Genomic DNA, 20,635 nt, shown 5'->3' with positions numbered 1-20,635 from the left:
TATAAAATCATGATCCAGCAAGTATTGAATTTCTATTCCTGTTTGAGAGGGTTCATCCTGTACGAGTGTTGCTTCACAGGTTTGGAATTTACAATTTCAACGTCATGGAAAATGTTGTTCCTTCTTGTAGGAGCATCTGGAAATAAACGCTGATATTCAAATAATAACTGTTTAAGTTCATTTCTTTCTTGCGCTTGTAGATGTGAATGTTTTTGGTCGAGATCTTTTATACTTTCTGAATTTCGAAGATTTGTCACTCTAATGTCAGTAGAATCCGATGATATTCCTTCACTTAATTCTTTAATGAATGCGACAGGTAGAATTAAATTAATTGCATATTTAACCTGGCTATCTCTTTCAATATACTTCTTTAACATGTTTATGTGACAGTTATTTTTGTTTACGCTGTGTAAGGACCATAATGCTTGGCCTGAGGAGGATTTTGTGGTATGGGCAAGACAGCCAGGACTCTATCATCAGGCTGAAAGCTCCATTCATTCGAGTTTTTATCATACCTTGACTTCGTTTTGGAATGAGTAAAGTGCAAGTTTGCTCTTGCAAACCCACAAGCCTTTGAAAATTTATACTTAAAATTGGAAACATAATCAAGAAGATTAATTTCAGTATCTTCATTAGAAAAAAGGTTCGTATTCAATAAATTCAATGGTCCACGCACATTGTGTCCAAAAACCAGTTCAAAGGGACTGAATCCTAAATATTCTTGAACTAATTCCCTAACAGCAAACAATAGTAGATGAATGCCTTCATCCCAATCTTTACCCGTATCAACACAATATGATCGAATCATATTTTTCAAAATCTGATGGAATCTTTCTAATGCCCCTTGGCTCTTAGGGTGATATGCAGAAGATTTGAATTTCTGGATGACTAATTCGTTCATAACTTGCTGCAAAATTACAGACATGAAATTTGAGCCTTGATCAGACTGGATATATTTGTGAATGCCAAACTGAGTAAACAATTTTATCATAGCTTTCACTATTGTTTTAGGTTTAATATTCCTCAAAGGAATAAACTCTGGATACCTTGTTGAAGCACACATAATGGTCAAGAGATATTGGTTACCTATCTTGGTCGTAGTTAAGGGAACAGTACAATATTAACGTAATTCTAATAAAAGGTTCGTCAAAGGCATCAATATGTTGTAGATAAGCCCTATGTATTTTCTAATTGGATTTTCCTACCATTTGACAAGATTGACAAGATCTACGGTATTTACCATAACCGCTTTTCCTTTTTGGCCAACATAAGAGAGTTAAGATCTTGTGATAGGCTTTCTTAATCCTTAAATGACCAGCCAAAGGAGTTTCATGGGATAGACTAAGTATTTTCTGTCTATATGGTCTTGGAACTAAAATGTTATAGTTCACTGACTACTCATTGCCAGGAGGTTCCTCTACAGGTCTCCATTTTCTCTTAAGTATTCCATTTTTAATGAAACAAAAACAGACAGGAACTTCAGTGGCTTCAGTTTCACTAATGGTTCTTTGAAACAAACAGGAGATCTCAGGCTCTTTTTCCTGTTCGACGACAAGTGATTGTCGTTTGTCACCCTGATTAGAATACAGAGAATGAGTAGTTAAACGAAAATCACTGTAATCAATACATTCTGAGTGATCCAAACAAGAAGTAATGTGACCTCATCAAAAACGTTACCATTGCTTGTATCAGCTTAAGAAATACTTTCGTGATCAACATCATTCTCAAGAGCTTTCTTTGCCATAACTATGGTAACTGCACAAGCTGGGAGTAAATCAGGGAATTCTTTTTTCAATTGGATCGACTTTCTGATCCAAACAAGGCTTGTCAGTTACAAGTGGATTAACCACAACCTTGTCTCCAGCTAGGTCGTTGCCTAGTAATAAATGGATGCCCTCAACGGGTAAAACAGAGACTGTTCTGACTGTCACGGGTCCTGAAACTAAGTATAATGACAAATTTACACAATGGTGAGGAACATTAACAAAGCCGCATTCTACTCCCTGAATAAGAACACTCGGTAGAAGAAGGCTTGTCAGTAAAAGGCAAAGTACCTGACAATGAAAGACTCTAAGATGCTCATGTGTCCCTTATAATTATAATAGGGATAGGATTGGCCGAATCAGCGAAGAGTGATACAGAACCTTCGATATGAATGGTTCATAATTTTCCATAATAAAATCAGACTTAGGTTTGTTAGACCCAACAAATGTATTGCTTTCAATACATGACCATGACATTGATCTAATAGAAAAAAGAGCATTTGGCAAAGGTCTCCCTTGATTCTGATGCCTATTTTTCAATTTGTAGCAACCCGAAATAATGTGTCCTTTTTTCTTGCAATAGGTACACGTAGGAACATACAAGGATCTTGTGCCAGTTTGAGTTTTAGAAGGGCTTGTATTAGTCTGCCAGAAGACTGTTAAGTAGAAGTCGTATTTACAAAAGGAACTTTATGAGTTAAAAAAGCTCATCAGCAGCACGAGCAGCATTTTCCAAGGTTTTAATATGATGCTTGTCAAGATAAGACTTAATGTCACTATGGACACAGTGTTTGAACTCTTCAAGTAATGTAAGTTGTTTGAGACTTTCATAATCTTGTTCAACTTTCTTGGCTAAGTGCGTCTCTCAAATAACTGCTCTTTTCCTCTAGCAAATGCTGCATCAGTTTGTCCAGCTGCTTTTTACATGGTTTCTGAATTTTTGCAGATAAGCTTCAGGGACTAACTCCAAAACCCTTAAGAAGCATTCCTTAACCGTATCATAGTCACCATTTTTTTAACTGACTGTGAATGATAAATATCACTAGTTTACCAATGAGTGTACATTGTAATTATTTTGTCCGATGCTAGCTTGGCCATTTCAAATTTTCAGCAACGTTTTCAAACTAAGGAAAACATTTGTCTACATCTTTTTCTCTAAAAGGGGGCACTAACCTAATATTCTCTGCAACATCAAAACTTAAATTTATATTTGAAGTGGGAATGCGCTTTTCACTTGGCAGCTCCATAATTTTATTCTAAATTGATATTCCCTCTCTTCCTTCTCTCTTTGCATTTGCAGTTGCATCTCCCTCTTTCTTTCTCTTTTTCTTCCTTTTGCTTTTGTTCTATTGTAATTGAATTTGTACTCTCTGTCTCTCTTTCTTCCTAATCGAATTGCATTTGCATTTGTTTTTCTTTCTCTCTTTCCTCTCTCTCTCCTCTTTCTCATATTGTAACTGCATTTGTTTTTCTTGTAACTGCATTTGCATTTATTTTTCTTCTTTATCTTTCTTAAGTTCCAGCTTCCTCAACTCCAATTCCATCTTGTATTTTTATTATAATTCCTTCACTTTTATATCAGAGTCTGATACATACATACTGACCTAAACCAATGCACTTTTATCCAAAACATTATTTTCTACCAATTACTGAACCAAAATATTTCTTGTTTCATGTTTAGTTAAGGAAGCCATTACCTCAGAAAGATCGTATTTTCTTATTTTCTTTCAAGCTGGGTCAATTCATCTAGGCAGAATTTGAAAGAAAGATTTTCACTTTGATGACATTTTAGAAAAAACTAGTCGATCTCACTGGGATTTCAAAAACATGGGGAATTGAAATTTCAAAAACAAAGTTTTCTGAAATATTCTAGCTACAATTCAAACTTGTCCGAGGATGAAAGCCCTATTCTTATGTTACGTGTTTAGGCTTGAATAAACAGTAAGACAAGAAAGAGTGAAAACAACAAGCTTTGAACAATTTAACAAATTATTTTTTCCCTGTTACTATACTGTAAAAATTAAAAAAATAAGAACTTACGGTTTTAAGAATCAAATCCCCCCAAAAAAGTAAGAATAATCAACGATATTTTAGAAGTCCTAATAACTAAATGTTCTAATGAATTCAAGTTCGAGTCCCAAAGCAGAATTCAAGATTGAAGGCGATGACGTATGCTGTATTATTGATAGTGTGGATGTCTGCAATTCCTTGTAGAAATACAAGAAATAATCCGGTGTTTAATGAATGTATGATCACACATATATTTGCAGAAAAAAAAGAATTAATCCTTTTGAATCCAAATAATTCGAATAAACTACAAACTGATACAAGAAAAGAACACCTTGACACCAAATGTTTTAAGCCCAGGCATATAATGAGTACTCGTGAGAGGGTCACATGATCATGTTTACATCACGTACTCAAAACATGGGCCTGACGAAAACCAATCATTTTACTCTAAGAATAAAATAACGTTGTTTACTTCGCTATAAACTATTCACAAGTCGAGGATCGCGTATCCAACACAGCCTGGATCTCAGCTTTATCATTCCCTAACAAAAAATAAATTAAATAAACTTGTTCACATGACTGTTACTAAAGTCGAGGGTCTCGTATCCAACACAGCCTGGATCTCAGCCTTATTATTCCCCCAATAAAAATGAATATATTAAAAAACTTCTTCACGTGACTACTACTAATTTTAAAAAAAGGCCAGGAGCTAGGTCAGCTTTATGTGTTTACAATTGAATCAGTCAAAGTCAAACTTTTTTCTGAGAAAAAAAATCCAAATCACGTAAGCAAGATTATATTAAAATAGCATGTACAATAAAAATACATTTTTTAAATCTGACAAACAAACAATAAAATTAAACAAATACGAATTAAATCAGATATACGTAACACTACATAAACTAGACCTATAGGCGCATTATGCGACGGTAGATCTGGGTCTATGCAGTTTGCATTTGGATCAGTCTGATAAGCGAGTATATGCGGTTGGTGTTATCATCTCAAGATAGACGATTCTATTGCTGCATGTGGATTAATCCGATGTTGATAATGAATAATAGAGTCCATTATAATGTAGTGGCAGATAATCACTCTGGACCCTAGTTCTGTTTGCTGTCCAATCGGATCGTTAAATCGATAGACATAGTACACGGCTACAAGAATCTGTGAACTGTTCTATTTTAAATACACGCCTGACACATTACTCAGATTTTCTAAATCCTTTTGAAATTTCTAGGGACGCATTTAAAAATTACGGTTAAATATATTAAGCTAAAGTTCATAACACATGTATATGAACAGTGAAAAAGAGACGAAACTTCTTGATATGTTGATAAATGTATAACATGTCAACGAAAATGATCACATAAACATCACTAAATAAATAGGTCGCCAACCCATTTAATGAAAAATATTTTTATATAAATGTCAGGAATCAAATACCCGTTTGTTGAAAATAATCACATAAACACCACGAAACAAATAAGTCTCCAACCCACTTAATGAGACGTAGAATGGTATGTTGTTGCAAATTCTATTACAGAGAAAAAAATGCATAGAATAATAATTAAGAAAAATAGAAGACTAACCAACACGTTACTGAAAGCTCTACACGCTTTTGCAATAATACCGGTTATCTGGTTGATGAATCACACCCACCCATTTACAGGCACCAGATCTACTGTACGATGAGGACTTTACTCTCAAAAATACGAAAATGTGTTAGTTGAAGGCAACGGTTTAACATCATCCGTCTTACAATTATTTCGACTGCCACCAATTTGTGCTACGTCAGCTATTGTAAATTTAGTTTCACAAATAAATGGAAACTGTACAATGTAAAAGTTGTAAAAAAAATATAAAGAAGAAATGGAACAGGTGGAAAAAGTGGAACAGAGATCGGGATGTTGTTAAGAATCCTTACTACAAAATACGGTATAGTACAGCGGAATCCAGCTATTAGACAATTGGATATAAAAAAAACACAGACGTGTACAAGTCATTTACAAATTTACTTCCTCTTTTGGTTTTTTCATGATAGAGACTGGATTCATAACACTGTAATTTATTTGTTAACTGTTTTATTTTGTTAATATATTAGAATGTTTCTTTGGTATTTTTTCTGCTTTTTCATGATGATAAATCAGACTGCTGCCCTGTGCTTTAAATTAGGTACATAGTGTTTTAATCAATTCATTTACAAATTGGGCATAATATTTTACAGATTTTTTTAAAAATCAATAATGGCAAGATGCACAAGAAGGGTAAAGCGTTACCTGGTCAAGTCGAAGCAGAGATTAGCTTAAAGCGTTACTTGGTCAAGTCGAAGCAGAGATTAGCTTAAAGCGTTATTTGGTCAAGTCGAAGCAGAGATACTGTTATGGCATATTAAATGAAGCGTTTTAAACTCAATTCCTTGAAATGAATTCGAATGCAAATGTCACACATGTCCTATTAAAAGCAGACATACATACACACTTGTATGCATATATATATATATATATATATATATATATATATATATATATATATATATATATATATATATATATATATATATATATATACACAGACATACAGAGCGGTACCTCATTAATGCGGATACCTTCGATCCAAGTGAATGATTAACGAGTTTTACGATGCCATCATACCGTGTACATGTATTTGTTATCCGTACTTTTGCTGTATATTCAAAATGGTTGAAATAGGTTAATGCATACATCTATTGACTCGTGCTTATTTCACTTTATTATATCATTCACTTGTACATGAATATAAATTTACACAATTATCACATCACACTATGAATGTAAATAGTATATCAATTTCATGAAGAACCTTTGTTTGCCTGGATTCTTTGGCGGATTGATCTGCATTGATTCCTGATATTGTCCAATGATTCTCAAAAGCTTCCTATTGTCTTTTGGTTGATTGTTTGTGTGATCATGATATTTGCAAATCCATTTTATGCTGGCTGGAATCTCTACTCGTCTACTCTTGTTTAATGGTGAAGCCATAATAATGTGAAAATTACAACGAATACAAACTGGTATCTCGCAGTCAAATGCGTTATTATAAACTGATATATTGCAGTCATTTTTAGAAGTCGTATTTAACAACAACTATAGCTGCTAATGAGCCGATACTTGACGTCACTTTTTATTTTGATATGAATCTCTAAGCTTAAAGCATTCAACTTTATTTGTACAGCCATCAACACATCATGACTGGTACATACAATTGGCACTCTTTAACACAACCCGTCCTCGACAATTTTAAGTTGTCATGGATATGGGTTAGTGCGTTTTCAAAGATACGCGTCTATTTCTCGCGACATGTTTCTCAAAAATTTATATCACTCCAAAGAAGATGACTTCAGTTCCAAAGGAAGGCAAGTACTGACGTCATACTGTGAAAAAATCACAAAGGTCAGACTTTACAATCTAACAACAATCGCCACAATGATTTTGAATTTGTTCGTAAGACACAGTAAATGAATGCTGATCTAGTTGCCAATTTGTTTATATTGATGATGTTATGTCCGTTCGTTCAACACAGTTAAATTGCCACATTTCTTTATGTTGGGCTAGTAGTAGTTGTTGCACGTGGTAAATCTATTGGATGGGAGTAGGAGTACAAACTCTTTATTCTTTTTTATTATGTTATCACGTTTAAGGCCTTAAACAATATAATAAGACAAAATTAAACCCAACAAGCATTCAATTTTCCAAAAATATAAATTTATTTTCAAAAAATTTGAAATCAAACAAAGTGAACGAATTAAAAAAGAACTTACAGTGTTTGAATTCCTTGAATATTATTCTAAATTGTTCGATCAAGTTCACATTAATCCCGAAACTATCCAAAGGTATTCCGAATGAAGGTTCTAACCTGATTATGTGATATGCTAGGACAGATGAAGAAAGACGGTTTTAACAATCAAAATGATTTTAATCAAGTTAAATTCCAAGAAAGTAGAATATTACTGAAGTGTTGAAAGCTCACATAATCCGACGGAATTATTTAAATGTTCAGGTACATGAATAATTTCACATAATTGGACAGGCACAGTCCAATTTAGAAAAATTGTTTTCCACTCGAATAATTCTCTCTCTCTCTCTCTCATTCTCTCACACGCACACACACACACACCGCTCCGGTGGCCTAATGGTTAGAGCATTCGCCTCGGATGCGGGAGGTCGTGTGTTCGATCCCTGGCCGAGTCATACCAAAGACTTACATAAATTGGTACTGAGCTTGGCGCTCAGCCTTAAGAGGTTAGTATTAGGACTGGTCTGCCTGTTGTCAGGATAAAGTGACTGGGTGGGACATCATGCTACATGTCTGCGACATGATGCCCAAGTGCTAGACGTCACTATAAACTGCCACACTGCAGACATCGTATCGATATGACCTAAAATAATGAAAACTACGTTACAAATCCAAATCTCTCTCTCTCTCTCTCTCTCTCATGGAACTGGCATAAAACTGCAGAATCTTGATGTTGGGCTTTACCTCTCTTATATAGTCACTATGTGCGCATCAAATCAACACAACTAGAATCACAGTAATGATTCTCAAGCATTTAAATCATTATATTGTGAAATGCTTAGCCATCACGTGCAGACGTTCCCGAATTTTAGAGCCAATCAACAACAATGGCACTCCTAGTTTCAGGTGATGCTTTCGTGAACACCGTTCAAACTAATGTGTGACGTACTTTGACCGATATAGTTCTTAACATAACGTTGGCAAACAGCCTTGATATATTAATGAAATTTTACACGTAAGACACACGTATCTGAACTATAACTCGAGCCAGCCATTTTAAAATATAAATGTCGTAAGTCCGAATGACTTAAATTGAGCTAAATTATAAATTAATATATGATACAGATATCCGTAACAATGTTATAAAGTTTTTATGTGGATCATTACTTTAGTTGTGTATGGAGACCATGTCAGGACCAAGATAAACATTTTTATAAACAAAAATAAAAGCAATGTTTTCCAACAGCTCTTTAAGTAAATATGGGGGTTGCTTTACTGGATACGTCATGTAACATAATAACTACATGTCCTAGAAAGGACTTGCTTCTTCAACGACACGCATCATATTTAGTCAGAAAATAATTATACACAGATGTCCATCAAACAAGACTGAAACACTTTTTTATAATATCTCTAAAGAAACATTTGCAGCTTATTGCGCTTATTTGTAACATATTATTTTAGTTATAAAAAAAAAAGATCTTATTGCATCGAAAGATGATCCTGGAGAAAAGAAATTCCCAAGAAATATCAATAATCATTTAACCAGGCGATACGTTCTCTCCGATACGACCTAGTCTGGACACAAACATAAACTCATCTTTCTGGTGGCAAATCTAGGGTACTGACCACAGAGCCACTACAGCTCCTGTGCTGTTGCCTTTACAAAACATTCATTTATCAGTACAATTCGATTTTATATCGGACAAAATACGTTTCAGTGACCCCAAAACATATGCGATGTCACAATTGAGCATCTGATCGACCCAGTTTCAGTTTAGTCTGCGGCGTGACTTTAATGTCAATAAATATCGTGAATATGATAAATGGCTGCAATAAGACAATGATCTGATATCAGGATGAAGAGTACAACGCGATTAATTGGAGGGGGTGGCGGTGGTTACGGCTTTAATTTACAATGCTGAACTGACTATGCAAACGTCCGTTAAACCCAATAAAAATCAAATTGACCTTAGGCGATCAGAAGCACAGTAAATTACATCTTCGAATCCAATTATAGCCACTAGTGCTAATGAATTTTATTATTTTTCTGTGATATTCATCGATCAGCCGTATTTATTCATTCAGAAGACCTTATTATTTTATTTATTAGAAAGATAAATTTAGTAAAGCGGTTAGACAAATGAAAGCAAAATTTTAATTTAAGCATTTGAACCGTTTTTTATCGCCAGTCGATATCAGTCTGGTAATACTTTTATTTTCTAATTTTTAATAACATGTTCCACATTATGTGAGGAGAAACGGCAGCTCATTCCTGGTCACATACCTCGGTTTTCCTAGGAAAAGGCACTTAGGTCCTCGGTATGACAAGGTCACAATTTGATTAAAATCAGATCCCCACTGTCCAACATGGCAATTTGATGGACACCAATAAAAGATCATTCTTTGTGACCATTGAAATTCCTAATCCTCTTATTTTTACAGTCAGTGAGATAAAATGTTAGGGAGAGTTGTCGTTGTTAGGGAGAGTTGTCGTTGATAACAATATGTTCCCCTTCATGTGTCATTTTCATAAATTGAAAACTGTTAACTACACGGTCAACAGAAACATGACAAAATATTGGTGTCGATCGTAATCTGAATCGGATTGGACACGGTGTTAAATGTACCTTTCATCAACGGATCGCTCCGGTGGCCTAGTGGTTAGAGCGTCCGCCTCGGATGCGGGAGATCGTGGGTTCGATCCCCGGCCGAGTCATACCAAAGACTTACAAAAATGGTACTAACAGCTGCCTCGCTTGGTGTCAGGATAATGTGACTGGGTGGGACATCATGCTACATGTCTGCGGCATGATACACCAGTGCTAGACATCACTATAAACTGTCACACTGCAGACATCGTAGCGATATGACTGAAAAATTGTTAAAGCTACGTTAAAAATCCAAATCACACACACACACACACACACACACCTTTCATCAACGAACAACAAAATTGTGTAATATGTGATAAATGGATTCGACACATGTCGAATGCTGTTGCAACTTAAGAAAGGAGGACAAAAGGATCAATAGACTACGACAGAAGTGCTGGTAAAGTATATGTGACAGGAAAATGCGTCTGAAGTTACCTTGACATGTCAATAATTGATTTGAGGACAAGCCCGAGGAGGTGGAGTGGAGTAGAGTGAGAACCACCCCACCCCACCCATAAACACCACCTATCTTCTAGTCTCACGAAATTAATTCAGCCTATAAATAGTAATTTGATTGGATGATTGGATGTGTTTGGACGAAACCTAGTCTCTGATTAATCATAAAGCTGGATCATGACTATAGTTCATGTGCTGTTATATTTTGTCCATGGTTGTTGTAGGTTGTAAAGAGAATGCTGACATAGCTAACACTTGCTCATAAATTTCATACAAACTGCTTACGCAGCAAGAGTTCAAGGTCAGTGTTGTTTACAGTTAGACTAGGTTTCTGGGTTGGATATCTCCTCAATGCTATATAGGTGAAACGAGAATGTGTATAAATAGGAATATGACAAACAAATAATTCGTTCTTGTTTTAAGGTCAGTTTGTAGAAATCATTTACAGCCTGCTGTGATTTTCAAGAGAAATGAAACTAATTCATTGGAATTACTATGTGCGCCATGACTTGGATTAACATATTATTTTGGAATAATTGTCGTCAAAGACATTCTGGATTGCATCTTTAATGTATATTGGAAGATTCAAGAATATTGAAATTCATTTTGAAACATTCTGTATTTTTGGAAATCTGGTATGACTTTTAGGATAATTTGGGATTTAGTTCACAAATCTATAAAGGTTTCTTGAATTTCCACTTACACAGTATAGAAATAAATTGTTTGCTATTGTTACTCGAATTGTTGGTTTCAAGTCCTTTTGCTACTTTTTTCAAGATTTAGATTCGTAAGACTAATTAAAACGCTAGAGTTTAATTAATGACACAGGTTGATTATGACGAGATTACAGCGAAATACGGACTACATTGATTATAGAGGACTGCAAATATTCTCCATTTTTCAAAATTGAACATTTACAACTGCGCGAAACAAAATCTTTCCGTTGCATAAAACTATTTCAGATGAATGCTTTGTTGTAAAAATAACCAACCTCAAGCGCTATTCATGACAGGTAACTGCACTTCAAATCAAGTAAATCGAAAAGACCTCTTAAGGATGTATGATACATGCAACGTCTCTTAAGGATGTAGGATACATGCAACGTCTCTTAAGGATGTAGGATACATGCAACGTCTCTTAAGGATGTAGGATACATGCAACGTATCTTAAGGATGTAGGATACATGCAACGTCTCTTAAGGATGTAGGATACACGCAACGTCTCTTAAGGATGTAGGATACATGCAACGTCATTTAAGGATGTAGGATACATGCAACGTCTTTTAAGGATGTAGGATACATGCAACGTTTCTTAAGGATGTAGGATACATGCAACGTCTCTTAAGGATGTAGGATACATGCAACGTCTCTTAAGGATGTAGGATACATCCAACGTAAGCATGAAATCACTTAAGTCGAGTTGAACTGCACCGACAGAAATCTAATGCGCTGGCAGCTCTGGTTCTAAATAGTTTGTTAGAAGTAATCAGTAGAACAATCAACATGGACCATGAGCTGTTTGCTCATTATGCGACGAAATATCAGGGTCTATGTTGTTTGCGTTTGGCATCGACTTATATAGAGGTATATACATCATTACCTAAATAACGACAAGAAAAATATTTTAATTATTTAAAAGCAAATTGTTTATGATATGTCGTAGGTGTATTTTTCAGACAATTCCTGGCTCCCATGTAGGGTGCATTGGAGAATCCCCGTACGACGTCAGAATGAAGTGTGAAGAACTCTGGTTGGCAGACTCACTATAGGCATATATGAACACGATGAACTCTCGTATCACTCTTATTATACGAATGTAGTACCAAATGAAGCGCGTGCTCGTTATATTCAATGTAAGCTGGCATTGAAGATTATAAATTACTGCTTTATCTCTATAAACCCAAGTCGGGATGAATACAATTTGTCACGTTTGTCTGTTTGGGGCTATTTAAATGAGTGTTTCTCACATCGTGATATTTTCTGCGTGTCTTTTAGCATTTAGTTCCAAACCATTAGTTGTTATTTTTATTACAAATCGCATTGCTAATATTGGCAGTGTCATTAAATTATGACCGGATAGAAGAACATAAACTGTTGATGTAATTCTGATATACGGTTTATCATGTGCATCATAAGTCCTCTTTACTATCTCTTCTAATTTACCAGTATCAATTTTATTAATAAAATAAGGTTTTCTATTTTCTTGAGAACTTTGCTTAATTTTTGTGGTAGAAACTGAAACAAGTAATTAACAAGGAGTGAACAACCATAAAAAGCTTAAGTATGCAGAAATTATTATCACATTTCAGAGCGTTGCTAGAAACAGCAAAATAGTTAATAATAGATGTATTTCGAAAGTTAATAAGCGATCACGTAATGGTCGAAAATGTTCAATATAACTTAATAAGATTTTTTCCTTACACTTGTCGGTCTTTTTTTCACAGCAGTAATAATTTCCTGGTCTAGTGTTACTTGTTCCTCATACAAGTTGTACTCCTTTTTCTCGGTATCTTTGAAATACGCAACGTAATCGGCACCAAAATCCAAGTTTTCTTTTTCAAATATCAGTTGATGTTATAAATTAATATAATCCATTTCAAAACACAAATTCATTCGATATACACGTGACAGTAATTAAAATATCCCATTCAAACAAATTTATTCGAAGTACACGTGATAGTAATTCAAATCCCTCACTCAAAACAAATATTTGATCGAAGTACACACATTATTGCATGCACATATGATAATAATTTAGTATGCAAATGTTTTGTTTCTTCTTAGAATCTCCTAGAATATGGTTTACCTTGCATGTTATTTTTACACATGAAACATATAAATGAGAAATGATTTTATATTATCAAATTACATATCGAGTGTCTGTGTGTGTGTGTGCGTGTCTGTGTGTGATTTTGATTTTTAACGTAACTTTAACAATGTTTTAGTCATATTGCTACGATGTCTGCAATGTGGCAGTTTATAGTACCTATTTTATGTCTTTAGTATGACTCGGCCATGTTTCGAACCCGTGACCTCCCGCATCTGATCTTTATGCCAAGTAAAACTACTCTTACAAGGAATTGTATATAAATAACACGAGAAGATAATCCCTTATCAGAGAGCATCACTGTTCTTTCAGATTTATTATTATGAAAAGAATATACCAATATGCTTTACTTGCATGAACCAATCTGATCTCCATGTAATAGAAATTTATACATGTACACATTTTGCTAAGATATGTACATGCACAAATTTGTGAAATTTTGCATTTTACACTATTCACGAACACATTTTGAACAATATGCCATGTAAAAAGTTTAGTTACTCTGTATCGTATATATGTCGGCCGCTATCAGACAACTTTGATTTCAGTGCAAACTTTACGCTTTAAGTAACGAATTTTTCTGATTGACGTTACGCTTTAAGTAAGTAGTTTTTATCTGACTGACGTTACGCTTTAAGTAAGGAGTTTTTATCTGATTGACGTTACGCTTTAAGTAAGGAAATTTTATCTGACTGACGTTACGCTTTAAGTAAGGAGTTTTTATCTGATTGACGTTACGCTTTAAGTAAAGAGTATTTATCTGATTGACGTTACGCTTTGAGTAAGGAGTTTTTATCTGACTGACGTTACGCTTTAAGTAAGGAGTTTTTATCTGATTGACGTTACGCTTTAAGTAAGGAGTTTTTATCTGACTGACGTTACGCTTTAAGTAAGGAGTTTTTATCTGATTGACGTTACGCTTTAAGTAAGGAGTTTTTATCTGACTGACGTTACGCTTTAAGTAAGGAGTTTTTATCTGACTGACGTTACACTTTAAGTAAGGAGTTTTTATCTGACTGACGTTACGCTTTAAGTAAGGAGTTTTTATCTGACTGACGTTACGCTTTAAGTAAGGAGTTTTTATCTGACTGACGTTACGCTTTAAGTAAGGAGTTTTTATCTGACTGACGTTACGCTTTAAGTAAGGAGTTTTTATCTGATTGACGTTACGCTTTAAGTAAGGAGTTTTTATCTGACTGACGTTACGCTTTAAGCAACGAGTTTTTGTCTGATTGACGTTACGCTTTAAGCAACGAGTTTTTATCTGACTGACGTTACGCATTAAGTAACGAAGAATGAGAAAAATTATTCAAACAAAATGCCCAAACATAATATTTACGAGTCTTCTTTGGTCTTTCATTTTTTTTACGGCAGGAAAATTCAGTGCACAAAAGAACATTCTCCAATCTATCATATAAAGGACGGCATATCATAATGTCACTGGATTGACTGATGCTTGTAATAAAGCAAATCTAGGGATTGTATATGTTGCTAATATCTGCATTTTTAAGGTATTTCCCTTTCTGAAGAAAAAAATGTATATACACCAAAAACAAATTCTCACACCTATCGGCAAATTGCTCATCTGTATATTCAAAATTATGATGTAAAGTAGAGAAAGAATGCCCAAACACTCTGACATGAGAATATATTTTCACATCGACATAAACCAAACAGTATTCATTAGAACATCTTTGATTCTGAATTGACTCTAGAACAGCAGGCAAGTAAGCAGATCTGGGCCTATTTCAGTTTGTTAAGAGTACTCAGTAGAAGAAAAAACAAACAAAACAACATAGACCCTAGTCTGCCAGCGCATTATGAGGCAGCATATTAGGAACCATTATGTTTGTAGAAAGACTCAACTTATACGCCTGTATTGTCAGTAAAACAAAACGTGTTCTAACGAATATTTAATTCAGACAGAGCAAGTGCTCAAAACAGACACATTTTGGTTGAAGCATTCGTATTACCTAATATTCTTTAGTTTTGAATTAGAGAAGAACTTTAAATAACGAACGGAGTAAGTCCCTTGTGTGTCTGCTGAACACGGAGGTTTATCATAAATAAAAGCGCATCAAGTCCTAAGTAACAATTATACTAATCTGGTGGTGATAAGTGTACTAATTTCATGCACATTACTAGTATGCTAATTTCATACACATTACTAGTATACTCATTTCATACACATTACTAGCATACTCATTTCATAGATTACTAGTATACTAATTTCACAGATTACTATTATACTAATTTCATAGATTACTAGTATACTAATTTCATAGATTACTAGTATACTAATTTCAGACACATTACTAGCATACTCATTTCATACACATTACTAGTATACTCATTTCATACACATTACTAGCATACTCATTTCATACATATTACTAGCATACTCATTTCATACACATTACTAGTATACTCATTTCATACACATTACTAGTATACTCATTTCATACACATTACTAGTATACTCATTTCATACACATTACTAGTATACTAATTTCATACACATTACTAGTATACTCATTTCATACACATTACTAGTATGCTAATTTCATACACATTACTAGCATATTCATTTCATACACATTACTAGTATACTCATTTCATACACATTACTAGTATACTGATATCATACACATTATTAGTATACTAATTATATACACATTACTAGTATACTGATTTCACACACATTACTAGTGTTGCATTTGGACTCTAGTTCATTGCATCAGTTGTTCATAATAACGGTCAGGATTTTCATTTCAATAGTTGAAACCCAAAGACAATATTTATTTTTTGTACGTCTCTTCTTTATCATAACTAACGTTTAATATGTTGGTTTTCTAATAGGATAACGATGCAAAGGTAAAAGTACGTAACAGGATAAAGATTCAGTACTAACGTTATTTAATAAAAAATTTTTCAGTATGGTAACTGAGAAAGGAGAAGTTGAAGACGTTAAGACGGGTTTCCATTTTGGCTACAAGGCATTGTGTGATCAAACAGATTAAATTGTATGGTCTCCATTGGATAATTCTGTTGTTGTTCTCCACTTCTTCAAGTATTAATACAATATGAGACTAATGGTTTGTTATCATACTTATACAGTCAGCATTGGGTATTCGTATCCCTTATCCATATATATATATATATATATATATATATATATATATATATATATATATATATATATATATATATATATATATATATATATATATATATATATATATATATATATATATATATATATGCACGAAAGTACTGTGATTCCCACTTACCTCAAAGATTATTCCATGCCAAGTAGGTGACGATGCTAAATCAAGCCTCTGGATTGTAACTTGTATTCATTTACTTGTCCTAACACCAACAGATTCACAAGAAGCTTAACAAAGACGGGCTTCCGGTTTTCTCGCTTAGTTGTCGCATGGTTCTTCAGAAAAGGTGTGGATCGATCAAATCTTTATCACTGATTAGTCTTTGATTTGGTCCATATGTCAGGATCTTCGTCCGTAAAATGGGCGTGTTCACTTCAGTCACTGTCACTTAGCAACAGTAGGAGACAGGAAAGGTTGGTGCCCTTTTCTACTACGTAGAAAATACAGAGCTGTAACAGACAAGTGGGAGTAGAGATGACACCTTAGTCAGATGTTTGTTGTAGATGCTCAATACAACCGAAGATTATTCAGTGACCATTACATATTTTCGAGACAAGTTCCCTCTTTTGCTCAGTGTATGCATTAACAGTAAATTGTCTATGTTTTGAGGAAATGAATTGCAATTTTGAAACTACCGTAATATACTATTTAAAGTATATGTCAATAGTAGGTATATGGTAGCATCTAGGCAGCTGTCATTCTAACGTTGTTATAATTGCAAACGTTTCATTCGTTTCACTTGAAAAAACAAACAACAACAAAAATGATGACCTTAACTGATCAAGCCGGTTTAAATATTTTGTTCTATATTTTATATTGACCTCATTCTTTGAATGTCTCAGTATAGACTGAAATACAAATAATCATTTATATTTCAGTTATATTTTCAACACCATAATTTCTTAACAATTATGAACTTAATACGAAAACCATCAAAAATGTTTTCTCTTCTTGAAGAATTTAACAGATGATTTGTATTGGATATACAATTGCAGATTTTTATATATTTTAATTCAGTACCTATCAGACAAGCACCTGTTGGCAGAAAATGCTATCCATTAGGATATCCGTCATTAAATGTCAGTGATACAATTTGCAGGATTGTTAAATGATTAGTGCTAAATATGGTGTGTTAGACACATTAGAGCTATTGGTAATTGTAAACACTTAATGCTAAATATGGAGTGATAGACACATTAGTGCTATTGGTAATTGTAAACACTTAATGCTAAATATGGAGTGATATATACATTAGTGCTATTGGTAATTGTAAACACTTAATGCTAAATATGGAGTGATAGACACATTAGTGCTATTGGTAATTGTAACACTTAATGCTAAATATGGAGTGATATATACATTAGTGCTATTGGTAATTGTAAACACTTAATGCTAAATATGGAGTGATAGACACATTAGTGCTATTGGTAATTGTAACACTTAATGCTAAATATGGAGTGATATATACATTAGTGCTATTGGTAATTGTAAACAATTTACTCCAAAAATATTGGGTGTTAGACACATTAGTGCATTGGTAATTGTAAACAATTTACTGCCAAATAGGGTGTGTTAGACACATTGGTGCATTCGTAATTGTAAAACAATTGATACCAAATATGGAGTGTAAAATACATTAATGATATTCATACTTGTAAAACAACAATGCCAAATATGGAATGTTAGGTAAGGTACATTGGTGCTACTGGAATTGCATTTTTTAAATGCCAAATAAAGATGAAATATATTTGTGTAAAAACATTATATATTCACTGGCAACTGTTATTTCAATTGATGCAGCCTGGTTTTTTGGAATTATTTATCATCTTTTGAATTTATCAAATAAATTTTAACGAAGTCATCTGTGACTATGAAGATGTATTGTATGTCCTTTAATTCAATGATTAGTACTACCGTACAAGTACATGTATATTCCGTCGTAATAGTTTCGATCATGACAAGGAGGTTGATCTTAGGTGAAATTAACAACTAATCAGGTCAGACATGGCACGCGAGTTTGAATGTGGGTTACGTAAACAAGCGTGGAATTCATAGTGCTATTGCCCGAAGTATTTGATTGGTTCAATGAGATTTGAAGGTCAAAACAAGACTATTTGTGTTCACGACAGTTGAATTATGATTAAATAATTCGATTTAATTGTTGAGAATTTCTAGTGAATCATATTTGGTTATTTGAAATGCAAACGCTCGGTATATAATGAAGATACACGCACCGTACGTTTTTCACTTAAACACAACGTTAGTAAAAGTCAGAGATGAATATTTTATTGGCATGTTGTTGGATACATCAGAGTGAATAATCTTTGGTTTAAACGGTCAGTACTTTGAGGATTGTGTGATTATATTCATAGATTTATATATCTAACTAATTTCATCTGATTACATGAAAATTTCTAGGACATCAGTTTCATTCTTCATTCACGGGATTACATCGAAATAATAACATTCGGAATAGATAATCCTGTTGAATTTAGTATTATCACAGAGTACGATAAAAGCTTCATTCGGAATAACTTATAACAGTTTCACGATTAGTGAGAAATTGATAGTATAATACTAGCATTGCATTCTAGAAATTTTGTAAACGTCCCCTCTCTTTGTAAAGGGTGAGTGTTGATTGGCGGATTATACCTTCTTTCAAGGTGTCCGCTTTATTCGGTTCTCGTTATCTAGGAGATTATCGCCCTAGGTGTTACTGCACGGATCGAGTAAACTTATCGGTAGAATAAATAGAGATCTGAGCAGTTTTATAGAACAAAATGACTCGAATGTACATAGAAAATCAAAATGTAATCAATTACATAAACAATGGCGATAACACGGTACATTAGGAAGATACATTTCTTTTGGGAATAAATCTTTCACCGAATTTCAAAACACAAATATATTTATTAAAAAATAGCCGATCTGTTTTACTGATATAATTTGTTCATCATACGATAGAATGAACAATCGAAATCATTGCCTTGTACAATTGCATAACCTGCTTATCTCTGGTTCACTCCAATTCCACTGTAGCTGCTCTCTGTCATTTCGCCCTTTTCCTTTCCTTTTCTCTCCCAACGTACCTACTGTCCCGCCTAATTTCGGCCCTAAAACTTTGTGTGGGTAGGTGGATATGTATGCATGTAGATAAGTCAGTGCGTAAGTACATAGGATGCTTTTGATTATACGTCTGAAGAGCTAGATTCCCCTTTTAAAACAAATAGGGAACAACCTAAATTTCCTGTCGGTTATTCTACTGGTGATAGAACATTACTCTCCTCTCGTTATCAGATCTTACTATCGGTATTGAAACAGATAACAAAGGCTATTTAATCGGGCCAAGCATGGCAGACCAAGAAAAACCTAGTTTCATAGGATTAATGTACTTCCTAATGGCTGATTCATCACTTCGCATTAACACCAGACTTAGAAGTTCCGCTCTCGTCTCAATTACACAAATGAATGAATGAAATTAACTACCTGGCTTTACGTTATGTTCAGCGAATACACACATTCAAGTCTTTATCACACATGAAACTACCTAAGATCGTTGAATTCACACGGCTTCTCGTAACTCATATTAACTAAAGTAATAAAAGAAATTCTTAGAACATAATTCCTATAAATTCGAGGCGACTAATTCAAAGCATTCGACAACCTTCTATAAAGAAGATTATTGTACAAATTCATATATATATATATATATATATATATATATATATATATATATATATATATATATATATATATATATATATATATATATATATATATATATACATATATATATATATATATATAACCTCAACACAGTTATACTTATATCGAGAGAATTGATCTACGAATTTAAACAACTAAATACATGCACATATTATCAAATAATTCAAGCAAATCATTATATTGGTATCAACGAATTTTGTGACTTTGACGAAAATACATTTTGTGCTAAGCGTTTCTCGCTTCTACAGCCAAAAATGTG

At 33.7% G+C, this 20,635-nt stretch overlaps 1 protein-coding gene across 2 annotated transcripts in view; it reads right to left on the bottom strand.

Moving 5' to 3' along the window:
- The window catches only part of LOC149792469 (soluble guanylate cyclase 88E-like), a 501,393-nt gene that overhangs the window by 315,972 nt on the left and 164,786 nt on the right, over positions 1 to 20,635 (bottom strand). For both annotated transcript variants that reach the window (XM_089971051.1, XM_089971054.1), the window contains exon 2: positions 16,774 to 17,099. The gene's annotated coding sequence lies outside the window, so the exon portion shown is untranslated. The remainder of the gene's footprint in view (positions 1 to 16,773; positions 17,100 to 20,635) is intronic.

This window comes from Sinohyriopsis cumingii, chromosome 9, assembly GCF_028554795.1.
Source record: "Sinohyriopsis cumingii isolate HCF-2022 chromosome 9, ASM2855479v2, whole genome shotgun sequence".
NCBI lineage: Eukaryota > Metazoa > Mollusca > Bivalvia > Unionida > Unionidae > Sinohyriopsis > Sinohyriopsis cumingii.
This window is presented reverse-complemented; position numbering and strand designations above follow the sequence as displayed.